This window comes from Suricata suricatta, chromosome 11 (genome assembly GCF_006229205.1).
Source record: "Suricata suricatta isolate VVHF042 chromosome 11, meerkat_22Aug2017_6uvM2_HiC, whole genome shotgun sequence".
NCBI classification, from domain to species: Eukaryota; Metazoa; Chordata; class Mammalia; order Carnivora; family Herpestidae; genus Suricata; species Suricata suricatta.
Window position 1 is genome coordinate 55378146 of NC_043710.1, and position 9069 is coordinate 55387214.

A 9069-nucleotide genomic window follows, 5' to 3' on the forward strand; every position below is an offset into this window, starting at 1 on the left:
AAGGACAAAGCAGAAAAAGATTTGGTCCCTGCTCTCAGGTTTATATAAATCTCCTAATGAAAAAGCTATGTAAAAATTAAAATAAAATAAAATAAATTAGAATAAAGTAAGTCATAAAGATGCAGCTATGTTAAAATTCTAATTTAAAAGATCTGCTAAGAAGAGTGTATTACAGTTTATAGACATCAGAGATCATATATATATTTCATATTTCATTGGCTGCTTTGAAACTTAATTAATATGAGTGAATTGTAATTTTTTCCTTCAAGAAGAACAGAATTTATGTCCTATTTTGATGAGTTTTCTATTTACATTTTACTATAACCAGAGCCCAAGAAAAGACCTACCATTAGTGATAAGTCTTTTTACTACTATATATACTAGTCTGGAGCTCAGAACCCAAGTCTGAGCTAAAAATAGAGATTTAAGTGTTATCACTTCACAGGTGGCAGTTGTAGTCATGTGGATGGATGTGATTACCTAAGTAGAGTATATGCTGAGAGGTCAGGACAGAACCTTCTGGAATATCAGTATTTAAAGGCAGAGAAAATGGGGTGCATGGGAAACTCAGTTGGTTAAGCATCTGACTTAGGCTCAGGTTCATGATTTTGAGCCCCACATGGGGCTCTGTGCTGATGGTTCAGAGCTTGGAGCCTGCTTCAGATTCTGTATCTACCTCTCTCTCTGCCCCTCCCTTGCTCAAGTTCTGTCTTTGTCTCTGCCTCTCTCAAAAATAACTAAAAACTTAAAAAATAAAAATTAAAAAAATAAAGTCAAAGAAAGTAATCTGTGAAGAAATATCAGAAAGTTAGGAGGAAAATCAGGAGAGAGTGATGGTCAAAAAGAAGGAAAGAGAAAGTTGCAAAAGGAAAGATGTGGTCAGCAGTACCAAGTTCATCAGAGCAAAAACATATGTTGTAGACTGAAAATCATTCTTTGAATCTGCCCTCAAAAGGTGAATGGCTGCAGATAGGCACAGAAATCTTTTTGGGGGTGATAAAAATGTGCTAAAATTGGATTGTGGTGATGATTGTACAATTCTTTAAATGGACTAAAAATCAGTGGATTACTATACATTTAACATGAGTGATTTTTATCATATGTAAATTATATGTCAGTAAAGTGGGTGTTTTTTTTTAAAGGGTCACCAGTGGCCTGAGTCAGAGATGTTTCAATGGAGTGAGAAAGACAAAAGCCAGATTTGGATTTAGGAGGGAATGAGAGATTAAGTCATAGATGTAAGAAGTGAAGGCTCATTGAAGGAATTTGTTTTTTTCTTTTTGTTTTAATTTTTTAAATGCTTATTTATTTTTGAGAAGCAGAGACAGAGCACAAGCAAGTGAGGAACAGAGAGAGAGGGAGACACAGAATCAGAAGCAGGCTTCAGGCTCTGAGCTATCAGCACAGAGCCTGACACAGGGCTTGAACCCATGGACTGTGAGATCATGACCTGAGCCGAAGTTGGATGCTCAACCGACTGAACCACCCAGTCGCCCTGTAGAATTTGGTTCTTAAGAAAAGAAAGAAAATAAAAAGGTAGCAACTAAAGAGGCATACAGATGAAGAAAAAAGAGAAAGTGAATTTAGTTTTAGACATATTCCATTTGAAGTAAGAATCCAAATAATTATAGGTAGATAATTACTACTTTTTGTTTTAGGAACTGGAGTAGCTTGCTTAGTACAAGTTTCCACAATAAGTGGGTCTGAAGCTACAAAGAAAGCAACACACAGCAGATAAAGTTCCCTTCTTTGGCCTATAGAAACTCCTTTTCCCAGAATTACTGAGCCATGCGAGTATCTGTAGGGCTTTTTCATCTTTATCAGCTCCTAGGCATATATGATTCAACTGATTTTTCAGTATGTATAATGAAAAAAAATCTTTCCACTCTCATTCCAATTCCTCAGTACCAGGAAGTTTTTCCTAATATTTAACCCAAATCTCTCCATTCATAATTGAGTGCTTTAAAACTGTACATCTAAGGGGTATCCTGGGTGGCTCAGTCGGTTGAGCCTCTGACTTTGGCTCAGGTCATAAACTTATGACTTGTGGGTTCATGCCGTGCATCAGGCTCTGTCCGGTCTCGCAGAGCTGGCTTCAGATCTTCTGTCTCCTTCTGTCTCTGCCCCTCTGCTGCCCACGCACTCTCTCTCTCTCTCTGTCTCTCTCTCTCAAAAATAAATAAGTATTAAAAAATAAAAATAAAACTGCTCATCTAAGAAAAAACGTATGCTGTTGTGCTTTCTGTTGTCAATGTTTACAAGGTCTCCAGGTGTCCTCTGAAAATATTAAATCACACCTCTAATCTCTCTAGCCTTGTTTTCTCCATGAGAATTAAATTAAGTAATACCTATAGAGCATTTATCCTATACAGAGAAAAAACTCAATAGATAATTACTATCATTTGGAGGAGAGAGATGAAAAAAATAATGAAAAATATTTAGAGATATCACTCTCTCCCACCTTGGAATACCATCCCTTTTATAGTATTTTATGGAAAACGTAACATTAGTATCTGAACTACTAACCCATTTTCATTATAAACTCACAAATTAGGGAATTAAATTACTCATATTTCAGGGGAAAGTGGGTGATGGTCATAGAGAGGGCACTTGTTGGGATGAGCACTGGGTGTTGTGTGGAAACCAATTTGACAATAAATTATATTTAAAAAATTACTCATGTTTCAAAATAATTCATCAGTTGCCAAGGAGTTACAGGTTTCTTTTTTTTTAAGATTCTATTTTTTAATTTTTTTTAATGTTTATTTATTTATGAGACAGAGACAAAAAGCCTGCATATAGGGGTGAAGGACAGAGAAAGAATTTCAACCAGGCTCACCACTGTCAGCACGGAGCCCAGTGAGGGGCTCGAACTCACAAACTGTGAAATCATGACCTGAGCTGAAATCAAGAGTTGACACCTTACTGAATGAGTCACCCAGGCACCCCTTAAGATTTTATTTATTATTATTTTTTAATGTTTATTTATTTTTGAGAGAGACAGTGCAAATGGGGATGGGGAGAGAAAGGGAGACACAGAATCCAAAGCAGGCTCCAGGCTCTGAGCTGTCAGCACAGAGCCTGATGTGGGGCTTGAACTCACAAACCATAAGATCATGACCTGAGTGGAAGTCGGACGCTTAACTGACTGAGCCACCAAGGCACCTATTTATTATTATTTTTTTAATTTTTTTAATGTTTTATTTATTTTTGATACAGAAGAGACAGCGCATGAGAGGGGGATGGTCAGAGAGAGAGAGAGACACAAAATCTGAAACAGGCTCCAGGCTCTGAGCTAGCTGTCAGCACAGAGCCTGACATGGGGATCGAACCCACAAATGTGAGATCTGACCTGAGCCGAAGCTGGAGGCTTAACTGACTGAGCCACCCAGGCGCCCCTATTATTTTTTTAAGTATTTATTTATTTATTGAGAGAGACAGAAAGATACTGAGAGTGAGCAGGGAAGGGGCAGAAAGAGGGAGACACAGAATCTGAAGCAGGCTCCAGGCTCCCAGCTGTCAGCACAGTGCCCAATGGCCTGATGTGGGGCTTGAACTTATGAGCCATGAGATCATGACCTAAGCTGAAGTCTGATGCTTAACCAATTGAGCCACTCAGGTGCCCCAAGATTTTATTTTTAAGTAATCTCTACACTCAACATGGGTCTCAAACTTGCAACCCCGAGATTGAGTCACACTCTACCTACTGAGTCATCCAGATACTCACCTCCTCCTGTTTTTTTCTAAGATTTTTTTGCATGTTTACTTATTTATTTTGATAGAGAGAGCACACACGCATACCCACATGTGTGAGTTGAGGAGGGACAGAGAGAAAGAGGGAGAGAGAGAATCTCAAGCCGGCTCCACGTCATCAGCACAGAACCTCACCCAAGGCTTGATCCCATGAACCCAACTGTAAGATCATGATCTAAGCTGAAATCAAAAGTCAGACACTTAACAATTGAGCCACCCAGATGCCCCTTTAAGACTTTTAACAAGGGTGCGGGTGTCTGGGTGGCTCAATTGGTTTAGCATCCCCTTCTTGGTTGCAGCTCATGTCCTAACCCTGTGGTGAGTTCAAGCTCAATATTGGGCTCTGTGCTGACTGCACTGAGCCTGCTTGAGATTCTCGCTCTCCTTTCTTTGCCCCTTCCCCACTTGTGCTCTCTCTCTCTCTCTCTCTCTCTCTCAAAATAAATAAATAAATTTTAAAAATACATATTAAAAGCAAAAAGATTTTTAAGTTAAAAATGTTTTTATGTTTATTATTTTTGAGAGTGAGAGAGCACAAATGCCCCCCAAATAAGAATTTTAACAAGGTTTCTTTAAGCACCATCTTCTCAAGTATTTGTTTAGGGATCATTAAATTCCATTATATTTCCACCCGAAGGAAAAACAAAAGCGCAAGTATAACAAACTACTATTGACTAAATATCAGTCACAAATTAAGATAAACTACATTTGAAATTTAAATGAAAAAAGAACTATAAAATGTATAGTTCTCTAATTTTCCATTTTACTATATAGGGAATTAAATTATTGATCAGTCCTGTTTATTACCAGATATTTATGCTTTGATAGCAAGGAACAGGCAAAAGCCATGCTGATTTCAAGACAAAGTTTGACTACAGAGGGAGTACTCTCTTGCTCTTATAAATACAAATGCTAGAAGGGATCAGTATTCAAAATTCAAAGAAACAAACGAAACACAGATTGACAGCACTTTGTAGAAATATTATATGCATAGTTTTTGTTTGCTTATATATAATTTCAGTGTCCTGATTTATATCTTCCAATAATTGCAAATTTTTGAGGACACAAATTTTACCTTCATTTGACCTACAAAGCCTAGCCCAATGTTTTACTGTAGTGACACTCAATAAAGACACTGAAATGATAAATGTGTAATATTGGTGTATTATGGATTGCATTGACAGATAAAATGTAGGATGCCAAATTTAATGTGATGTAAAATTTTATCTTCAAATTTAACTGGACATCACTATTTTTATTTGCTAATTCTGGGACCTCTAATTATGAGTAACCTGTTGAAAAACAAAATTTCACTGAGTAAGTTTTAAAGACCTTATTGGCTTTATTCAATGATTCATGAATCATGCAGCATCCTATCTAGCAGAGAGAAAGTAGCTCTGAGGAGCTGTACAAAATGAGAGAGTGGGGAAAAGGAAGTTATACTAGACAAAAAAGAGGATTGGTTATGGCAAGATCATTTCCTTTTAGGGAATGGCAATGGTCTACCAGGTAGATGACTTAACTAGTGCTGATTAGGCAATGTCTGATTGACTGGTTTCAGTTTCCATTTTTGGGAGAGCCAACACTGTAAGTTAAACCTCAGTTTAGTGGAATGGAGCTTAGCATAAGTGACTCCATTGGGGCCTGTTGTCTTGTTTTTAACAAACCTTTAGTAAGAATCAGATTTTACAGCCACACAGACTAGCTAAGGGCTTCTCTCCTTAGCAGTGAAACTGCTCTAGTCTTAAAACAAGGGATCCCACATGGTTGTCAGAGAGATTGAACTAGAAAACTTCTTATACTATAATGGTCTCATTTTATAGAGAGGATAGAGTAAAAAACTCCCTATAATTCTCTGCAGAAAAATTTGGGAAGGAGCAAAGGAGACAATTATCATGCCTTTTTCTGTTCCTGAGAAGAGATATGCTCTGCAAGTACAAAAATCATATTTATATACACTTTTCTTTCAGATTTGTTTATTTTTAAAGCTGATTCCAATAGAAGATTGGCTCAAGAGATGGGAAAATTGGTAGAAAGATTTAAAAGAGGAAGATAGTAATATTGGTATATTTATAAGCATACTTATAAAATTAAATGCTGAATGAATGCAGCTTCTATTTTGGACAGAAATATTTTTTAAGTTTCTAAAAGTAAAAGCTTCCATATTCTTTTTAAAAGCACAGTGTGATATGTCAATGACCCCACCACCATTACCACTTACTTTGATTAGAAGAGTACTGAGAATTCCTCCCTCCTACCCTTGTGATTTCCAATTAATTGTTCTTTCTACCAAACCTTATAGTCTTGAAGGAAAAAAAATGATGCTATTTAAACATGTCCAGAAATGAATGTTATGGGGAAGCATATTACATATATATTACATATTACATATTGGTATTACATATATACCACATTCATCCTGACTTGGATATGATAGGCCCAGCCTTGTTCAAGATCTAACAAGTATACCATGTAAATGTCAGAGAAAGAGAAATTCCCAATACTTACTTTACAAATTAATGGATAATATAAGAATAAAGAACCAATAGACTTAAAGTGATCCATCAATATTTATTGAATAAAAGGAATTTAAACTTCAGACATGTGTGCCCAATATTTTTAAAAAGACAACTTTTGGGAGCGCCTGGGTGATTCAGTAAGTTAAACATCAGACTCTTGATTTCTGCTTAGGTCATGATCTCACAGTTCATGAGATCCTCTCTCTCTCTCTCTCTGAAAATAAATAAATAAACTTAAAAAAATAAAAAGCCAACTTTTGGAAAGGAATTTCTTTTAATACACACTGGTGAAAAAATTAAAGGGGAATTGATATTTTGGCTTTTGATTTCAATAGGAAGCCCCTCAGGTAATTCAGCCAGGAAAGATTTAGATTTCTAAAATCCTAGCATTCCAGGCCATGCAGTAAAGTACCATTCTATAGATACTATGTCCTGAAGTGAGCCAGGATTTTATCTGTTTCTTCAAAGACATCAACTTTTATTTCTTTGTTTAATACTGACCCCTATATTATCCACTCAGAGTTGTCTGCTGTCATAATTTGATCTTGATATTCAACCTTCTCTGTTTAGACGAGGAGCAAAGTTGTTCTGAAGATTCTAATCTATTATATTGTTTTATTATTGAAGGCAAAATTCCACTCAATGATTTTATGTGTGTGTTTTCTTTTATTTATCACTGGTTGTGAATAGAACTCTAGAGTTCAGTCCCAGTTATTTTTAACTTCCAGGGACCTTGCATGCTGTGGCGCCCGCCGCGCCCCCCCCCACTTCAATTTTCTCCATCTGTAAAATGAGATGGGACATATGACCTTGCATTTGGCAATAGTTTCTTAAATATGACACCAAAAGCACAGACAAGAAAAGAAAAAATAGACAAGTTGGACTTGACTAAAATTAAAAACTTTTATGCATTAAAAACACACTATCAAATGAGTAAAAAGACAATATGCAGAATGGGAGAAAATATTTGCTAACCATATATCCAGAGTATATAAAGAAATCCTATATACCTTCAATAAAAATAATAAGTACATGAATTTTTTTAAAAAATTTAAAAAACTCCAGTTCAAAAATGGGCAAAGGACTTGAGTGGAAATTTCTCTATAAAAGATACAAAAAAATGACCAATAAGCACATGAAAAGATGTTCAACATCATTAGTCATAAGGTAAATGCAAAGCAAAACTATAATGAAACAATATTTCACACCTACCAGAATAGCCATAAAAACTAAAGAAAAAAATCTGAAATTAACAAGTGTTGGTGAAGATATGAAGAAATTGGAACCCTCACAAACTGCTGGTGGTAATATAAAGTGGTCCAGCTACTGTGGAAAACAGCATGGCAGTTCCTCAAAAGTTTGAAGCACAGAATTACCATATGATCCAGTAACTCCACTCCCAAGAATATACTCAAAAGTTGAAAGTGCAAAGATAAATACATGAATGAAAGTGTTTATAGTTGCATTCATAATAGCCAAAAGGTAGAAACAACTCAAGTGCCCATCAACTAATGAATGAATAAACAAATTGTGGTATATCCATACAATGTAGTATTATTCAGCCATGAAACAGAACTAAGTACTTACTTATATGAGCTACAATATGGGTGAAACATGAAACCATTATGCTAAAAGAAGCCAAACACAAAAGGACAAAGTGCTTAATTCCACTTATGTCATGTGAAATATCAAGAATAGGTGAATTCAAAGAAACAAAATAGATTAATAGGAGGGGGTAATGAGGAGTAATCACTTAATGGGTTGTTTCCATTTAGGGTGATGAAAATTTTTGGAAATAGATAGTGGTGAAGATTGCACAACATTGTGAATAGCATTAATTTAATGTTACTGGATTGTACACTTAAAAATGGTTAAAATGGAGGATACCTGACAGGCTGGGACAGTGGCACATGAGACTCTTGATCTCTAGGTTCAAGTCCCACACTGGGGGTAGGGATTACATAAGACTAAAATCTTTTTTAAAAAATTACTTAAAATGGAAAACTTTGTTATTTACATTTTCCCACAATTAAAGGGGGAAAAAAAGAGCTGGTCCTAAGATCAGTTAATCTCTACGTAGGGTGGCTATTTAAGTTCCAGAACAGCCCACAGTTATAACTGTTGTACCCATCGTTAATTATTAATGGTATCCTCTTAGGCTCTGAAAGCTGTCTAGTTTGGATAATAAATTATATTGTCATCCTATGTCTAAGGATCTCTAATTTTCAATGGTTCTGAGATCCTAACGACGGGCATTAGGACCTTGGAAAGGTTTTGTGATGACATCATTTCTAGAAAACTAAAACCCACCGGCCTCCGGGGAGCTGGAGGCCGTCCAGGAGACGTGGTGGGCATTTCTTACAAGTGCCCAGCTCCCAAGTGGTCAATCACTTTTTCCTTTGGGTTTCTAAAGCGCACAGCGGAGAAACACTAGGAAAGTAAGGCGGTGCGGCTGGAGCCAACAGCCCCACCCTCCAACGCCCCGCCACTCTCAGCATGGCTGCCCCCGTGGACGTGGGCGAGGGAGCGTCCCACCTCTCTCAGGCCCCAGAGGGGCGGGCCCCGGAAACCAAAGGGTTTCTGCGGACCAGTGGGGAGAGACAAGGGGCCGGAACTAGCGAGGGCGTCGGCAGGAGGGCTGTGGCGGTTTCTTGGGACCGGCTGGCCTTGAACGCCTGTTGTGACTGCCACGTTATCTCCAGCTTTCGCTGCTGGATATTGCCCAGTTGGATGCCACCGTCAGCGCTTCCGGTTTGAACTCCAGCTGAGTTGATCAGTCTCCACCTTATTCTGTGAT